The sequence below is a fragment of the Tyto alba genome, unplaced genomic scaffold (genome assembly GCF_018691265.1).
Source record: "Tyto alba isolate M040663 unplaced genomic scaffold, T.alba_DEE_v4.0 Super-Scaffold_2, whole genome shotgun sequence".
Taxonomy (NCBI): domain Eukaryota; kingdom Metazoa; phylum Chordata; class Aves; order Strigiformes; family Tytonidae; genus Tyto; species Tyto alba.
The window spans coordinates 16,717,351-16,735,801 of NW_024881282.1; the positions used below are offsets into that span (position 1 = coordinate 16,717,351).

Consider the following 18,451-nt stretch of genomic DNA (forward strand, 5'->3'; position numbering starts at 1 on the left):
AAATTGTCCAAGAAGCCAGTGATCAGGTTAGGAAAGCCAAAGCCCTGATAGAGTTAAATATGGCCAGGGACATCAAGGGCAACAACAAAATCTTCTATTGGTATGTTGGTGATAAAAGGAAGACTAGGGAAAATGTGAGCCCTATCTGAAAAGAAACAGGAGACCTGATTACCTGGAATATGGAGAAGACTGAGGTATTCAACAACTTTTTTGCCACAGGCTTCACTGGAAAGAGCTCCAACCACACCACCCAAGTCGCAAAAAGCAGAGGCAGGGACTGGAACAATGAAAAACTGCCCACTGTAGGAGAAGATCAGGTTCAAGACCATCTAAGGAACCTGAAGGTGCACAAGTCCACGGGACCTGATGGGATGCATTTGCAGGTCCTGAGGGAACTGGTGGATGAAGGGGCTAAGCCACTACCCATCCTATTTGAGAAGCTGTGGCTGTCCAGCAAAGTTGCCACTGACTCAAAAAGGGGAAACATAACCCCCATTTTTAAAAAGGAAGACCTGGGGAACTACAGGCCAGTCAGTCTCACCTCTGTACCCATCAATATCATGGAACAGATCATCCTAGACACTATGCTAGGGCACATGGAAAACAAGAAGGTGATTGGTGACGGTCTGCATGGCTTCACTAAGGGCAAATTGTGCCTGACAGATTTGGTGGCCTTCTACGATGGGGTTACAGCATTGGTAGATAAAGGAGGAGCAACTGACATCATCTACTTGGACTTGTGCAAAGCATTTCACACTGTCCCACATGACATTCTTGTCTCTAAATTGGAGAGACATGGATTTAATGGTTGGAACACTTAGTGGATAAGGAATCAGCTGGATGATCACACTCAGAGAGTTTTGGTCAACTGCTCAATGTCCAAGTGGAGAGCAGTGATGAGTTGCATTCCTCAGGGGTTGGTATTTGGACCGATGCTGTTTAACATCTTTGCTGGCAACATAGACAATGGGATTGAGTGCACCCTCAGCAACTTTGCTGATGACACCAAGCTGTGTGGTGCGGTCAACACACTGGAGGGGAGGGATGCCATCCACAGGGACCTTGAGAGGCTTGAAAAGTGGGGCTGTGCAAACCTCATGAAGTTCAACAAGGCCAAGTGCAAGGTCCTGCAGATGGATCAAGGCAATCCCAGGCACAAATACAGGCTGGGCGATACATGGATTGAGAGCAGCCCTGCAGAGAAGGACTTGGGGGTATTAGTGGATGAAAAACTGACTATGAGCCAGGAATGTGTGCTCACAGCTCAGAACACCAACTGTGTTCTGGACTGCATCAAGAGAAGTGTGGCCGGAAGGTCAAGGGAGGTGATCCTCCCCATCTACTTAGCTATTGTGAGACCCTACCTGGAGTGCTGTGTTCAGCTCTGGGACCCCCAACATAAGAAAGACATGGTACTGCTCAAGCGGGTCCAGAGGAGGACATGAAGATGATCAGGGGGCTGGGGCATCCCCTCTGTGAGGAGAAGCTGAGATGGTTGGGGTTGTTCAACCTAGAGAAGAGAAGAGTCTGGGGAGACCCTATAGCAGCCTTCCAGTACTTAAAGGGGGCTACAGAAAAGGTGGGGAGGGACTCCTTATCAGGGAGAGTAGTGATAAAATGAGGGCCAATGGTTTTAAACTGAAAGAGGGTAGATTTAGATTAGATATAAGGAAGAAATTCTTACCTGTGAGGGTGGTGAGGTGCTGGACCAGGTTGCCCAGAGAAGCTGTGGCTACCCTGTCCCTGGAAGGGTTCAAGGCCAGGTTGGACGGGGCTTTGAGCAGCCTGGTCTGGTGGAAGGTGTCCCTGTCCATGGCAGCGGGGTTGGAACTAGATGATCTTTAATCTTCCAACCCAAACCATTCTATGACAATATGACAAAACACCAGTTCTGGTCCAGACTTTGATTTGTAATGTTTATTACCCAAATTCACCTAAAACATTTAATACGCTTTGTGACAGGACTGCAGTTACAGTGTATAGTACCAGTCCTAAGAAAAAGGGCCCCCTTCCTGAATAACTTCCTTCCAGCTGTAAAGTTTTTGCCTGCATACTTGAGTCTCATTTTCCTATCTGGTTCTTGGTTAGCTTTTACTTTAACTTCTTTTTGTCAATTACATTTTCTCCTGGCTCAGAATTAGTTGTTGTACATGTAAAATACAGTGAATATATTAAATGGATTTTGGAATTAAATGCTCTCAAATTCTACACATTTCAAATACTGGACTATTTTCTTCTCCTGTGAGGAGTTCCAACAATACAAATATTTTATGAGTTATGCAACAGGATTTGTCATATCTTTTATAAGGAATCCTAAAGAAAAGCAGTATTTATAGTATTTCTCTCGTTCTTACTGTGAAAATGCAGCATAGAATATGGACTGTGTGATAACTCATCTGTAATGTTGCAAAAGAATAATAAAAAGGAAAATTCCAAGTAAATTACCTAAATCATTTACTCCTAAGTACATTTTACAATAAACTAATATTAATATAAATAAAAATAAAAAATATATACATATTCAAATATATGGATAATTTGTATTACATTGTATTTTTTGATAATTTTTTAACCAATTACTGAATATCCACATGAAAGCAAGTTGTTTCATTTTCAGATTGATAAGTATGAAAAATGCTTTTGAAATGTCTTGTTGACCTAATTAGAAATAAAAGTAGAAATAAACAACTTGCCCTACCTCCAAGCCTATTTGGTTTTTAAAATCTTCTTTTTGAGACTTCTTCTGCATACATTGTACAATACCTAGGACAATGAGACCTTTCAACACAACATTATTTATGTAAATACAAACAATTATTCCTAGCAGGGTGCGAAGAATTTTATCCACGTTCTTTGTCATAGGGTGTATTGTACAGGCCTATCTCATATTTCATGATTGTTGTCTCAGGATCAGAATAACCTTTTTAATCATGAAAATGAATTAACACCAGACTCTTCTGCTGAAAAGGACTTGTTCATTTAAACTACCATGGAGATGAAAGCTAAATAGTGAATATTAATATTTTCAGACACAGATAAAACCTTAAAGAAATATCTATCAAGTAATTACAACTCTTTTTCTTGCACAAATACATTACTAAATTAAGCCACTAGGGATTTTTTAAGTGTTCAGTCAGTGATATACAAGTCAAGATGCCATCATCAATAGAATGCTAAATGTAAGTAAAATGTTATCTTGTAGAGTACTCTTCTATGAATAGATGTTTTATGTCTGTTTTGTTATATTAAGGAAAAATCTTTTCTTTGTGTCTGTCACGAACAACTTTGGGAGACACTTACTACATGGTGTGCTTCAGAATAGCTCCAGCCCACGTAGACAGCCTGGCCCAGGGACAGAGGTCTCTGGCAGGGGAAACACCACACATGAGCGCTTTGCAAATTCACACCCTCATTCCAACTGCAGCAAGGTCTACATACGACTTCTCACAAGGTTGTTTGTTGTAAGCGTCCTGCAGTGTGTAAATATTGAGATTGTTGTCATCGTATCATCTCCAGTGTTAACAGCTCAGCAGGGAAGCTCCTGCTGCTGCTTATATCTGTGCAAATTGTCTCTCATGAAAGCATCTCATAAGAGACATAGGCAAATGTCCACTTTCTGTAATGGTGATGTTTGTTTATTTGTAATTAATTAGCCTGAGATCTGGCTCAATGATTTGGAACCTGATTTAGCAGGTAACTTTGGCAAGAGGATAGAGGTCACCCTGTCTCTAGTACCGTGGGAGATCATACTGCGTACATCTCAGTCTGGAGTCACAGCCCAAAGCTGCCATGTGAGCGTTCCTTTGGGGTGCCAGTAGGTGTAACTTCAATAACACAAGTAAAATACGATGTGCTTATGGAATTATATGCAATTTTACAGCTGTAGCCTGGTCTCCTGGAGACACTTAAGGATCTTCAGCAAAGGAGCTGGGTGTGGTGTCTCCTCCCTTCCACTCTGCTTCCAGAGAAAATGCTCTCAAGTATTAATTGCGGCCCACTGACCTTTTTGGAATAATGTTTCAGCCCTCAGGTTGAAAAGGCTAGACGTCACTGTGTTAAGCAGACTGTAAAATTCAAATCTACATTGTATCTTTTGAGGAAAATAAGACAGTTGAGGTAATTTAGAGTGTTAAGATGCTCTATTATGAAATAATACTTCGTCAGTCACATTGAAAAGGGCAGTGGAAGCAGAAGCCAAAATATATAAAGAAGTATTAGTGGGCAGCAAGGGGTTTTGCAGTAGTTTTTGAGCAATAAGCATAGAGAGAGTCACTGCAGGCAGCAGTTTTAAGAAAATTCAAGTTAACTTATGTAATATCGTATACTTAGATGGATTATCATCTCCTATAGATTTTTCATTTCCAAGTATAGCAGTGGGAACCTCAAATAAGTAGTTGAAAGTGGGATTTTTTCTGTTTTTACACTAGTACAACTGAAATCAGACCCTATTTACTATTTTATTTTCAACTTAAGTTACAGACTAAAATGCCAAAATTGTTCTAGGACTTCTAAAATACTTTATATCTATAGAGCAGTTACTGGATTCTCACTTCTCATTCCTCTCAGATATAGAAAGTCCCTCTGTTGTATTTTTACTTTTCTCCTCCTTAAGTTTTTGCAGCCAATTCCCACATCCTCTGCATACTTTTTTTTTGGATATTCTTTTATAAACTACTTAGCCACTGAAGCAAAGATTGCAATAAAAGTTTCCCACCTCTCTGATAAATATTCTTTGTACCACACTGCAGAGTAATTTTGTCTGTCTTTCTCTGCCTTGGTGAATATTTTAGCATTGTTTTTATGTTGCGGAGGTGCTGCAGATGAAGGGATGAAGACTAAATCACTTGGGACACTCAGTCCTAATGATCATGACACAGTGGACTCAGGGGCATGCCGTGACCCATTCAGAGTCCTGTACTTTCTGAGTGTGGGAGAGAGTATCTTGCTACCACTGCTCTCCTGGGTAACTGTTAAGCAGATACCAAAGGGTGCCTTTTGTTTCTATTCATGGAGATGCCCTAAATGGAAACATTTAAGAAATGTCCATTTGTATTAGATGCTGTTTCCATGTTTTGTGAAACCTTTGTCATTTTTAATTCTGGCCAATCATATTCAGAAAAACTCAGTCATGTTCATTAAGACTTGGGATATCACCAGAGTGCAGTTTTCTGTGAATAAACAGCTGTTCAGGGGAAGAAAAACACCCAGCTCTAAAATGAATGAAGTTCTTAAGACCATTTGCTTTCAAAATGGTCAACACAAGTGCCATTGTGTAATGAAACGTCACAGGCACTTAACTTTTATGGAGCAGTTATTGACCGGTCACTGTGTTTGTTTTCAGCCGTTAATGCCAAGGTCAGTTAGAACTAAGCAAAGTCTAGATCCACATATATTTAATACAAGAAACTTGCCAGGATTTTATCACAATTTTCTATCCTGGGCTGTTTTCAGACAGAGTAATCACAGCCTTTAATGTCTGTATTCTTTTACTTGTTATCTTTTCATTATACCTTGCCCATTTCCATGTTTCCCACTAAATGTCAGTTCCTACAGCTGAAATTTAATTTGAATTGTTAAATATATTCATTCTAACAGAGCTTTGAACATGAGTTTATGATTACTTCTTAGAATATAGTTTGCCTCAGTGGGACTTAATAAATTAGTCTAATCATATGGTGAGTACTTCATCCTGCGTTTGTTCCTGCTAGGAACTCAAATTTTCTCTGTAATTGTATGCAAATCCCTTCACCAGAATAATCAAATGAAACCTATGTGTAACTGCCCATCCTCCACAAGAGAAGCATAAAACTAATCTAACTTTTAATGCTACTTGAATGAAAAGTTGTATCTTCATATGTAAAATGCATATACAAAACCAGAAAAACTTAAATTAAAAGACATGTGAGTAGCAAAAAGATACTTTGCTAATATTGCAGGCTGCTTTTAGTCCTGCTTTTTACATATATACACTACTATGTTAATAGTGTTCATGACACTGAACCTGAGAATTTTTAATTTTAAACATGGGAGAATTTCTTCTCCCCTGAAAATGCATGAGAGAGATAAATGATAACAGTTTTCATGAATTACCTTCAGAGGGTGCCTGTTTCCATCCACTGCCTGCAGAAGGAGGCTGGAGTAAATAGCTAAGGCTTAGCCATAGGACTTTCAGTTGAGTTAAGTTCTCCTGTAAGACTCTTACTCCAAGGCATGTTTTATATATTGGCCTCAAATCATTCTGATTTGCTTCTTTGAACTCTGTCAAATATTTTAGCATAAATTCTTTAAATGTGGACACCAAAAAAGGATTTAGTCATGTAGGAGTATTCCAGTGTCCTGTATGAAGATCACATCACTCTATCCTTCTTCCTCCCCATTTCTCTGTTCAAGTATCTGGTTGTTACATTCACTGTCTTACTCATAGCATCACTGGGATAGATCAGTTCTGCATATCTATGACTGATAAAAAATTCCGTGAAGACACACGAGGCAAGGTTATTAAGTGCCTTTTTCCCCATCAGTTCTTGTCAGAGGAGGGGTGAGAAGAGGGAGAAGAGGGTAGAAAGAGCTGAAACAATCTCTATTTGTTCATTTTCCTCCTTTAAAAATTCTGTAATTTCTTTGCATGCTGTTTTGTACAAATTCATATAAACTATTTACATATATACATACATATATATGTATTTATTTTCTTGGAGCATTTAGAAGAACTTACTAAAATGTTTTCTCACTGCTTTTCTTCATTGTAGGGTTTTGTTCTATTTAAGAAACTCAGATTCTAGGCCATTTTCAGGATTTAGTTGAGAGTGATACTTGCAGTCCCTCAGATGAAGTGTCTTGGAGGTGCAAGATTATTCATAGAATCATTTGGGTTGGAAAAGACCTTTAAGGTCATCAAGTCCAACTGTAAACCTAACACTGCCAAGTCCCTAAGCACCGCATCTACACTTCTCAATAAACTGTGTCCCTAAGCACCACATCTACGCTTCTCTTCAGTACCTCCAGTGATGGTGACTGAACCACTCCCCTGGGCAGCCTGTTCCAATGTTTGACAACCCTTTCAGTGAAGAGATTTTACCTAATATCCAATATAAACCTCTCCTGGTGCAACTTGAGGCCATTTCTTATTGTCCTATCACTTGTTACTTGGGAAAAGAGACCAACACCCACCTCACTGCAGCTTCCTTTTGGGTAGTTGTAGAGAACGATAAGGTCTCTCCTCAGCTTCCTCTTCTCCAGGCTAAACTGCCCCAATTCCCTGAGCTGTTCCTCACAGGACTTGTGCTCTAGACCCTTCACCAGCTTCGTTACCCTTCTTTGGACATGCTCCAGCACCTCAATGTCTTTCTTGTAGTGAGGGGCCCAAAACTGAACATGGGATTCAAGGTGCAGCCTCACCAGTGCCAAGTACAGGGGAATGATCACTGTCATTACACTTCAATAAAAGCCACTATATGAAATCTTTGGATGTTTCCCAAATTGTTGCTCCAGTCCAAAAAGAAAGAATGACATCTTAATTCTGGTCTACATCAGAAAAGCAATGACTTAGTTTTAGGAACTGGAAGAAAATCATATGTCTTTAGGTTTATCTCCAAATTGTTAGTTGTTTGCTGGACGGGGACAACAATCAACTTTTAATAAATCTTTGGCTTGTGTGTCAGTTTAAAAGAAATAGTAAGACTTATTTCAGACTCATTTCAGTTAAAAGGTAACCATATTATAGCATCAAAATTTTAAAGTTTCTCTTGTCAGGAAATGTTACTTTTTTTCTGAAAAAGTTGAATACTTAAGAATATAGATTTCAGAAAGATCTTAACTGAAATTTAAAATCAGAAATAATGTTCTTGAGATCCACAAGTAGAACTTATAGAAGGAGTAAGGTCCTATAAATTTTCTGCTGTGTAACCACCAATAAATATGGACATGGCCATGTGCATATAGAGAGCAATAAGCTTGCGACTCTCTTAAAATTAATGCTTCTTAGTGTGAATGCCTGTTGTTTCAGTCTGAAGATTGTTCTTGCATTAATGATGACAGGAAGAGATTGTCAGATAGTACTTTTATAGTAAATGACTAGTTTTCTAACAAATTCCCATAGAAAGGAGGCAGAAGTTCTGACATCAAGGTCCTCATTTAGTATCCACAGTCAGTTCTGTCCTAGGGCACAGGTATCTTACACACTGACTGAGGCAGATGCCTTGTGGGGAAAAATAATATGTGACGATATAATTAAAGACAGCACTATAATACATTAATTAGAATACATTAGGGTACTGTTAATTCTAAGATACACCAGCTCTTGAGTGCTTTAGCTTGCAGTCTTAATATTCTTTGACATGGTTCTTTTAGATGTTGTTTAAACAAAAGTCTACATACAATTGTATAACATCATAGAGCAAACAAAATCCTCTTAAACTGAGATAGAGAGGTAAGCTGTTGGGAAGCCATCAATTTCTGGGAAACAGCTTTACATCAGTGAAGATATTGTGTAAGATGGATAATTTATTAGTATCAACATTACAGACTATAGGTTTTAGTGAAATTAATAATTCTGACTTTAAGATATTGTGCTAAAGAAGTAAAGTTTAAGCTATAATGTAAAAAAGCAATATTTACAGCTAAGCTGGATATTTGTCAAATATATAGGAAGAAGAAGAAGAAAGAAAAAGGATGGTCATAAGTTAAATTTCTGAACACACTCTATTTTCTTCCAAAATAAGTTCACTTTTTCCTGTTTTCTTTACTTTTTTAAAAAATACTGATATATATTAGCCTTCATGATAGGCTCAAGATGACATATCAAATAACTGGTTATTCAGAGAGACTGTCTAGCTTCTATAGTTACTTTTAAATGCTGGTCTGACAGAGGGTAAGCCTAGCACCTGCTTCTTCTTTTTCTCTGTTATTTCCACTCAGTGGCTTGATTGCTTTTTTTTAAAGGTAATGGTTGGTGAGGTTCTGATACCACTGTAATTACATCCAGTTTCTGATTTAGCATTCAAAGCTCTGTAGTAAGTGTTTGCTAAAATTTGCTAAGAATTTGTCTTGCTGTTTGTAAACTTCAGAGGAACCAAAGACTTCTCACCCGAGCCAGTTCTAGCTGAACTCTTTGGCATAGCTAAATAATAGACAAATAAAAGCAAATAAAATATGAAATGCTAACAAGGTACATAAATGTACTTCTGGTGTATATATGTAAATGTGCTTGGATGGATTCGTCTCTATACAGAATTGTCGAAAGAAATGTTACTGGACTTTGACAGTAGTTAGAAGATAGTGAAGTGGGAAGGGTAATGGATATCTTAGAACTGTGAAAGCATGAGCAAAACTATCAGACTGCCTTGAAAAACAGAGCTTTTCTTCAGTCCCTCTCAAGTTTCCACTCATATTTATCACTTGGCATTCTGATGAGACACCTTTACAGTGTAATTCATATGAGGGTTGCAGACTCTGAAATGCAAAGAAGGGGAAAAATCTTGCTGCAGAGTGGGTGTAGCATAAATGGGACCTGACATAGCCTGAATCTTTGATCATGAATTCCTGTTGTGGAGTGAGTCAAACCTCCTCCCATATGCTCACCGAAATCACATAACTTACACGCTGTTGATCCACTTAAGACTTTTTTTTTTTAAAAAAAGGTCATCGTTGCAATATATTGACAGCACTTTCTTGTAGCTTTATGTCCTCCTCAGGAAAAAAGGATTATTAAATACTGCAGATGAAGTTGCACAGGTACCAGTCTCCACAGGATTAAGAGAAAGAAGGACAAAAATTCTGACCATAAATTACTGGTAGAGCTTGTTTTGGAAGTGTTTCACAACACCAAGAGAATAGTCAAGGTCATACATCTCAGGGAGGCAAGAAACATAAACTCAGATCATAGAGATAACTTTATCATCAAATATTCTAAAATCTTTGAAGCAAAATAGTGATAGAGGAAATGGCTAAATGGATCCATTATTTCCTCAGTTTTGTTTCAGGTCCATCTGTAATAAATGTATCCTGGTCATTGATAGCGCAGAGGTGAGTTAATTCACAACCTACGTCATAACAGATTTATTTGAAAGTACATAGAATTTAAAAAGTTAAGTAAACCTGAACATGGATTTTTCAGGAACAAATCTTGTGAGATAAAGCAAATTTCCTTTCATTAAAAAGTAATAGGTTTTGTAGACTTTGGGAAAAAAATGGGTGTCTCATTCTAGCACAATTTTTTACAGAATTCACATGAAATTTTGATAAATGAGTGTACTGGGTTTGCATGGCAAGGTTTTGGTAGTGGGGGGCTACAGGGGAGGCTTCTGTGAAAAGCTTTCAGAAGCTTCCCCCATGTCCAACAAAGCTAATGCCAGTCGGCACCAAGATGGACCCATCGTTGGCCAAGGCCAAGCCCATCGGTAACCATGGTAGTGCCTCTGAGATAATGTATTTAAGAAGGAGAGAAAATTGCTGTGCAGCAGCATCCAGAGAGAGGAGTGAGAATATGTGAGAGAAACAACTCTGCAGACACCAAGGTCAGTGAAGGAGGGGCAGGAGATGCTCCAGGTGCTGGAGCAGAGATTCCACTGCAGCCCGTGGTGAAGACCATGCTGAGGCAGGCTGTCTCCTGTAGCCCGTGGAGGTCCACAGTGGAGCAGATCTCCACCTGCAGCCCATGGAGGACCCAATGCCAGAGCAGAGGGATGAGTCTGAAGGAGGCTTTGACCCCGTTGAAGCCTGCTTGGAAGCAAACTCCAGGCAGGACCTGGAAAGAGGAGCCCATGCTGGAGCAGGTTTGCTGGCAGGACTTGTTACCCTGTGGGGGACCCACACTGGAGCAGTCGATTCCCAAAGGACTGCACCCTATGGAAAGGAGCCATGCTGGAGCAGTTTGTGAAGACATGTAGCCTGTAGGAAAGACTCACATTGGAGAAGTTTGTGGAGAACTGTCTCCTGTGGGAGGGACCCACACTGGAGCAGGGGAAAAGTGTGAAGAGAAAGGAGCGGTAGGGACAAAGTTTCTTGAACTGACTGCAACCCCAGTCCCCATCCCCCTGCACTGCTGGGGAGTGAGAAGTTAGAGAAAATCGGGAGTAAAGTTGAGCCTGGCAAGAAGGGAGACAGGGGGGAAGGTGTCTTTAAGATGTAATTTTATTTTCTCATTATCCTCCTCTGATTTTATTGGTAATAAATTAAATTAATTTCCTTTAGTTGAGTCTGTTTTGCCCATGACAGTAATTGGCGAGTGATCTCTCCCTGTCCTTATCTTGACTCACAAGCCCTTCATCATATTTTCCTCTCCCCCGTCCAGCTGAGGAGGGGGAGTGATAGAGTGTCTTGGTGGGCACCTTGTGTCCAGCCAAGGTCAACCCACCACAATGAGCTAAAGAAATTTTGTCTTGATGAAATTTCTAGAAGATACATCAAACACTGGTCACACACTTGTACTCAGAAAGAAGTATATGAGGTTCACTGTCAAATAAGGAGTTATTAAGTAGTGATCTATTCTGGTTGCAGTTTTTTCCAGTATCTTTATTAATGACTTGGATGAAGAAATACAGAATACATTCGTTAAACTTGGAGATGATAAACAGTGGAAAGGACTGTGTGCACTTTGGAATACGTTTTTGAAATATATCCCATTTTCACCAATGCAGTTCAGGAATGACTTGGATCAATTGCAATATATCCAGAGGAAAGCAAGGAAAGTTGTCAGAATCTAGACTAACATGTTCCACAAGGAAAACCTGAAAGAATCATGTTTCAGCAAGAGAAGTACAGACAGACAAGAAATGAAACAACAGTCTTCAGTTATGTAAAGGATTACTTTAAAGGAGAAGGGAACATCCTGTTCTCCAGGTCTACTAGAGATAGGACAAGAATGAGTGCCTTTAAATTGTGCCAGGGGAGACTTAAGTTAGACTTAGGAAATATCTCCTAATCATAAGGATAATTAAGCAATGAATATATTACACGGAAAGTTACAGAATCCTCTTCAGAGATTTTTAAGGACCAAAGAAAGATAGCTGTCTAGAATGATTTAAGTATAATTTATCTGTCTTGGGACATTGAGGGATAGAGAAGAAAAGATGGGATTATTTCTTGAGCTCCCCATCTTATTCTCCAATCTATGTGTCATTTCTGTGAACTAGACCCAAGAAGGACTCAGAACACAGCTGTAGTTCTAGCTTTCACTCTGTCATGGTTTGAGCCCAGAATGCAACTGAGCACCGTGCAGCCGTTCACTCACCCCTTACCCCCCAGCACTGGGAAGGAGAAAAAATAAGCAAAAGGATCAGGAATCAAGATAAAGACACAGAGGTGTGGCTCACCCATTACAATCATGGGAAAAAAACAGACTCATTAGGGGAAGAAAAAGCTACCACTTTAATTCAAACACTAACAAAAACAATGCTTAACAGAGAAGGTGGGACAGTGAGAAGCACCACCACATCCAAAAAATGCCTCCCTCCACCCCTCCCTTTTCCCTGGGCTCAGCTCTACTCCTGATCTCTCTACCTCCTCCCTGCCAGGAGTGCAGGTGGCAGGGGATGGGGATTACAGTCAGCTCGCCGCTCCTTCCTTCTTGGAAAGAGAGGGAAACACTGCATATTCTTCCCCTGTTCCACATGGCTCCCCTCTCACTGGAGGCAGTCCTCCATGAACTTTCTCCAGTGTGAGTCCTTCCCATGGGATGCAGCTGTTCCCATACTGATTCAGTGTGGGTCCTGGTGCTGAACTACAACATTGGGGGCTTCTTTTCCCCTCAGAGCCCCAGCTTCCTTTAAACGCAGACATCTGCTCTGGTGTGAGCTCCTCCACTGGCTGCAGGAAGATCTTTGCTCCACTGCGGACCTCCATGGGTGGCAGGGGGGCTGCCCTACTGTCTCACCACGGGACACAGGGGTCTCTGCTCCAGTGCACCTCCCCCACGTCCTCCTCCTCCCTTCCACTGACCTGGATGTTCGCATAGGTGTCCTTCTAGTAACTCTTCCTCACAAGTCCTCAACCTCCTCCCAGGTTCCCCTTCTTAAATATGTTCTTGCAGAGGTGCAGCCACCATCGCTAACCAGTTTGGACTTGGCCAGGAGTGGGTTCGACTTGGAGCTGGGGGAGCTTTCAAGAAGCTTCTCACAGCCACTGCTGTAACCCCCTCCTCTGCTTCCAAAAATCCCACCACACAAACCCAGCACATTCTGTCATCTAAATTGAGCAGTTTGTGTGTACTTTTTGTTGAATGTTTGGGCTCCAACTCCAAATGAGGAAGAAAATTGGCCATGTAAATGAGTTATCTTATGTTAAAGGTTATATGACAGAGCTTATAAATCTTGCTGATTATGTTTGAGTTCTGGAAGCTGTACACTGACCAAAAATTTAAAACAAAATCATGTTAATAGAAAGGTATTAATCATAATGAGGAAAATTAAAATACAGTTGAGTTTGAGAGTTTGTAGTTAGTGGTTCAATCTACAATCATGCATCACTCATACTGTAAATTACTTGCATGGTTTTCATCACTGTAGTGTCTGGATTCATCTCACCAAGATTTTGCCAGATAAATGGTAGGCATCTTCACTAAGCCTCGTGTCCAGACTCCTTCAGTATTCATCGAAGAAAGAGAAAAGCACCTCTGAGATAGATATCTAGGACAAAAAAAAATGCTTTTTTATGGGATATATGTGTCTCTTTCGAAAGCTTCGATGATTAATTTCAGAAAACCACTTTATAGACAGCTAGAGTTAAGTGACATGAATCCAGTTCTGAATGACAAATATATTGGCTTATCCATACCAAATGATTTGATCATTTTTTCTTCACTTCTGCTGTGTGTTGGATTTATAAGAAATTTATTTCTTCTACTGATCCTAATACGAATTCCAATAGATAAAAGTAGCTTTCATAAAATACCTCCAGTATTTCAGTGACTGTGGCTGTTGGGATAATAGCTAATCTTGGGAACAGGATCAATTCCTATTTGAAAGTTAATTGTACCAGAAAGAGAAGAAAATGAATTTGCATTTCAGTAATGTGCAGTATATGATGCCCATCTTTGGAAAAGACCCATGTTAGTCAGAGATGTTTCTACTCCTGGGGCCGTAACAAATACACTGCATATGCTGTTTCCAAGTGTATTAACCTGTTGACTTGTGTCATTCAGTATTGTCAGTCTGCTAACCAGAGTGAAATACAGTAATAATATGCAAATATTGCAGCCTCTTCATCGTAGAAAATTAATAAGAAGTTACTTCCTGCACAACGGTTCCAAAATAAGAATTATTACTGGGACTACTACTGTTTGGAGCAAGCAGATGCTTTGCTATCTGTCTCCTGGCAAGACCATCAGGAATGATTTGCCTGCACTTAGAGGGGCGGGGGAAACAGTTTCCCAGAATTAAAAGACTGCCGGAAGATGAAAGTTATTGAAATGTAATTATAACACTGTAATTGATCATTGAAATATTTCTGGTGAAAGCAAGCAAGCAAGCAGGAAGAAAAAGAAAAAAAAAAGGAAAAGAAAGAAAAGGAAACAAGCCAACCATGTGCATTTCAGCAGAAAAATAAGTCAAGAAAATGTTTCTCTATCTCTTTAGTTTATTCTGAACACACTGAAGAGATTTAGATATCAGATTGTACTTTTCATTTAAATGGAAATAAATTAAATTAAGTCATTGACTGCTGAAACAAAATTGGGTAGGGGAGAGCCTAGCTGGTACAGCAGAAGGCAAATAAAAAAACCTGAAAGGCCACTGAACTTTTAAAATCAAAAAGATTGCTCATGATTTCAGCTACTTGGGTTAAGGGTAGATGTGTATGGCTCCAATTACAGCAATGTTTCAATGACTGGGAGAAATCCTGGACTCCCAAACTCTCACTTAAAATTTGTTCTTAAATACCAAAATTGCTCAAATGTTTTACACACTTTGGCCTCCAGAAAATATCAAAGTCTTTGTGAAGAAATGCTAATCTCTCTCTAAACAGATAGAAGGCAAGGTGCACATCTGACATTGTTTTTGTGTGGCTGATGCATTTTGCAATGGAAAAATGCCTATGGAGTATGGAATTAAGTTAAAAAAAATCTGAGATTTTGTTTGTAAAGCCCTTAGCTGTAATATCAACCCCAATATATAGATTCCCTGTGGTAGGCAACTCCAGCTCTGATTTTACAGGAAATGAATACAGTAACTCTTAGTTTTCATATTTGTGGGGTTTTTTTCCCAACATGATGAGTGTGTGTTATGTTTTGGGGAAAAAAATAGCAGTCATTTGTATCATTGCAATTCCACCTGACCAGAGAACAGAAAAGCAAGGAGAGAAAGGATCAAGAAAATAAAATATTTGCAGACTTCCCCTGTCTCTGGTTTGGTTTCAGTATTGGTATTACCGGTCCTTAAGCAGTTGTCGATAGTATCTACATTTGAGCAATGACCTACAGAAAGCAGTTGGCAAACATGTCATCCCAGGTCATTTGATGAAAATTCCTGAGAATCATAGGTCCATAAAGAGGAAAAAGAAGCTGCTCTTGCATATAGTGTCCTTGTGTTTGTGAAGGACTTCATTTGTGTTTCCAGGCAGTTGTATTGGTGATTTATCTTGTTCATAGATTTGCTAATTTAAAAAAAAAAAAAAAAAAAAAAAAGCCAAACTCTGTGAAGGACCAGGAGCTTACTGATACAGATTTCCAAACTTCAACCGGTTGTGTTTGGGCACAATAATTTGTATTTTCTGATAAATTAGTTACCTGCATTTTAAGGTTGAATTAGTTCATGATGAGGGGTTACTATATCTGTCTGTCTGTCTATCTATCTATCTATCTATCCATTTGCGAGAGTTCACCTTTCATTTATTGTCACAGTCGTAAACATTTTTTTAAATAATACTGTTTTGAAAAACATTGATTATGTATCTCAACTGAAATGAGTTAACCTGGGTTTTTATAGTTTATTCCTATGCAACAAATAGTATTCCACAATACATGGGATGGATTGTATTCCAGAAAATGAATCATTCATCTGTCTGTAGCATGACTGAGGATAAACAGCAGATAACCAGAAAATAAATAACTTTTAGACTGGAGCTGTAAGATTCTTGTCTGCTGTCTTTACTTGAGCAAACATCTTCCTGAAGTTTAAGAATTTTGTCTAAATAGAAATCCTGCAGTCAGCTTCTGAGAATTACCCCAGGTTAGTTTCAGGTTTTTTGCTTTATAAAATGTTTACAGCAGTACATACAACTAATTTTTTTTCCCTGTCAGCTGTAGCCAATTATTTTGGACAAATAAGCATTCTCCTCAGCATGTCTAATTTTTATGCCAACTGAGCCTGTGAATGCCTTTATTCATTCTGTGTAAACTCCACCCTTGTCAGTCTGTTATATTAAAAATTGTTCCTGCACACTGAATAGATGACTCACTGGATTCTGAACTGTTCTGATGGAGATGTTGCACCATATCCAGTTACTACCATTTAGCTGTATTATGCTATATGTGAAAGACATGCTCACATGAAAACACACATCTGAGTACCAGCTACTGACAAGAAGCTACAGAAGCTTCAAATGCCTAAATGATGGCAGTTGCTAATGCAATGTGGCAAGTCAAACCTTGATCCAAGGTAGAAGAAAAGCTTTTCTATGTGTTTGTCTGATATTTGTCGTGCTTTATGTTGGGATAAATTCCCAGTTTGATCAAAACACATCTTAGTAAAGTTGTCCAAGCAAAATAAGAAAGGAATGAGAGCATGTCAATTGCTGTTTCAAACACCATTCATTCTGAATCAAAGAAAATGTTAATTTGTGTCAGGAAGCTGAATTCAGTAAATGTTGACTGCCTTTGTACCAAAGATCAAATCAAAGTTACAGTGTAAATGAAGCAGGAACCCCTGTAACACTGGAGTATTTTTAATGTATGTCTATGTATGGAAATTAATAGGAAATGAAGGAAGAAATACAATGTTTGGGAAAGAATCTTGTCATGATTTGCAGAGATAATTACAGGCAAAAAGGAGATTGAATATAGTAACAGGAAAAGCAGAATAATTATGCAGCAATTAACAGGAAAGCTGTATGGTTCTTTGAAAAAAATAACAGTCATCAGGTTAAAAATATATGCTGAGTACAGAAATGTTTTAATACTCAACACATCAAGTATCTGAATTCATTTCCTAAGATAAAATACTGTTTCATATAATAAATGTCTCATTTATACAATAAAATATGGTATACATTCATTACAGTTGTTTGTATTTTGATCTTAAATATGTAATCTGAATTGGAAAGAAAAACCTAATAAATGTTCATTTCAGATTACTAGTGCATATTATCATAATGATAAGAAGATAAAGATTTTAAGTTAATATTTCAAAGACTGCACATGTCATAGGAGCCAGTAGAAAAACAGCTACTCCTAGATTTGCAAGATAATTAGTTTCTCATGTGTCCTAAAATCTTCATATTCTGATGAAACTATTGTCCACTTCTATTATTCTGGTGGTTAACTTGGGTTTTGGTGGTTTTGTAGGTCTTCTGATAATTAATTTGCACCAGCACACTCAAAAGTACTTTTTCTGAAATGTACCTTACGAAGATTCCTCTTGCAGTCTGTGGGAATGTCTGATAGTGCTTTATACATGGAATCTGTCATGCAGTGACATCTTCAAGTGCATTAAAATGACAGGTGGGTGTCACTGCACTCATACATAGGAGGACCCTCTTGTTGAAGAGAGAAAGAAGCCACCACTGTGTAGCTCCATCACTAAAGACAGTTTTCAAGAGGTAGAATCTTTCGTTTAAAGCTAGTGGGGAAAATTCAGACAGATAATGAGTAAAAGCCACAATATTTTGTGTTGTGATTCGAGACAGGGGGCATTCTCTATGTTGTATCATTTGTATCAGTGTGTTACTGACAAACATATCTGCCCTTTTTGTCTTTCTTAAACATTAACTGTGGATCTGAGGTGTGCAATCTTCATTGCTTTAAATGAATTCACCATTTACTCTGATAAAAGATGGAATAATATGTGCTTCCTTCTTCAAGTATTGGTTGGGCAAGTCAAGGTGAGACTTGCAAGCTGTCTTAAGATATGTCACAACCTCTTCTCCTGCCTCTGTACTGCACATCCTGCGTGAAAAAAAAAAAAAAATAGGAGAAGGAAGAAGGAGAAGGGCTGGTGGGCCAGGGCACGCTGAGCCTGCGAGCAGGGAGCCTGCCCTGTGGGTGCAGATGACCTGACCTCTGAGAGGATGCTGGCTTTCCCTTCTGTGAATGGGCTCAAAGATGACAAAGGGAGCACTAAATACTTACAGTGATAAAGAGCAAGAATCCTACCAGTAGTAATAATTGATGCTTCTATGATGCCCTTCATTCATTGACCTCTAATCACTTTGCATACATTGATTAAAGCTATATAGAATATCTGAAATAGGTCAATATAATTTTTATATTGCATTGTATTTCTATACATTTATACTGGGATAT

General features: G+C 38.9%; 1 protein-coding gene across 8 annotated transcripts in view; it reads left to right on the forward strand.

Moving 5' to 3' along the window:
• Nucleotides 1-18,451, forward strand: part of GRIA4 (glutamate ionotropic receptor AMPA type subunit 4) — a 240,246-nt gene that overhangs the window by 125,354 nt on the left and 96,441 nt on the right. The gene's annotated exons all lie outside the window — the stretch shown is intronic.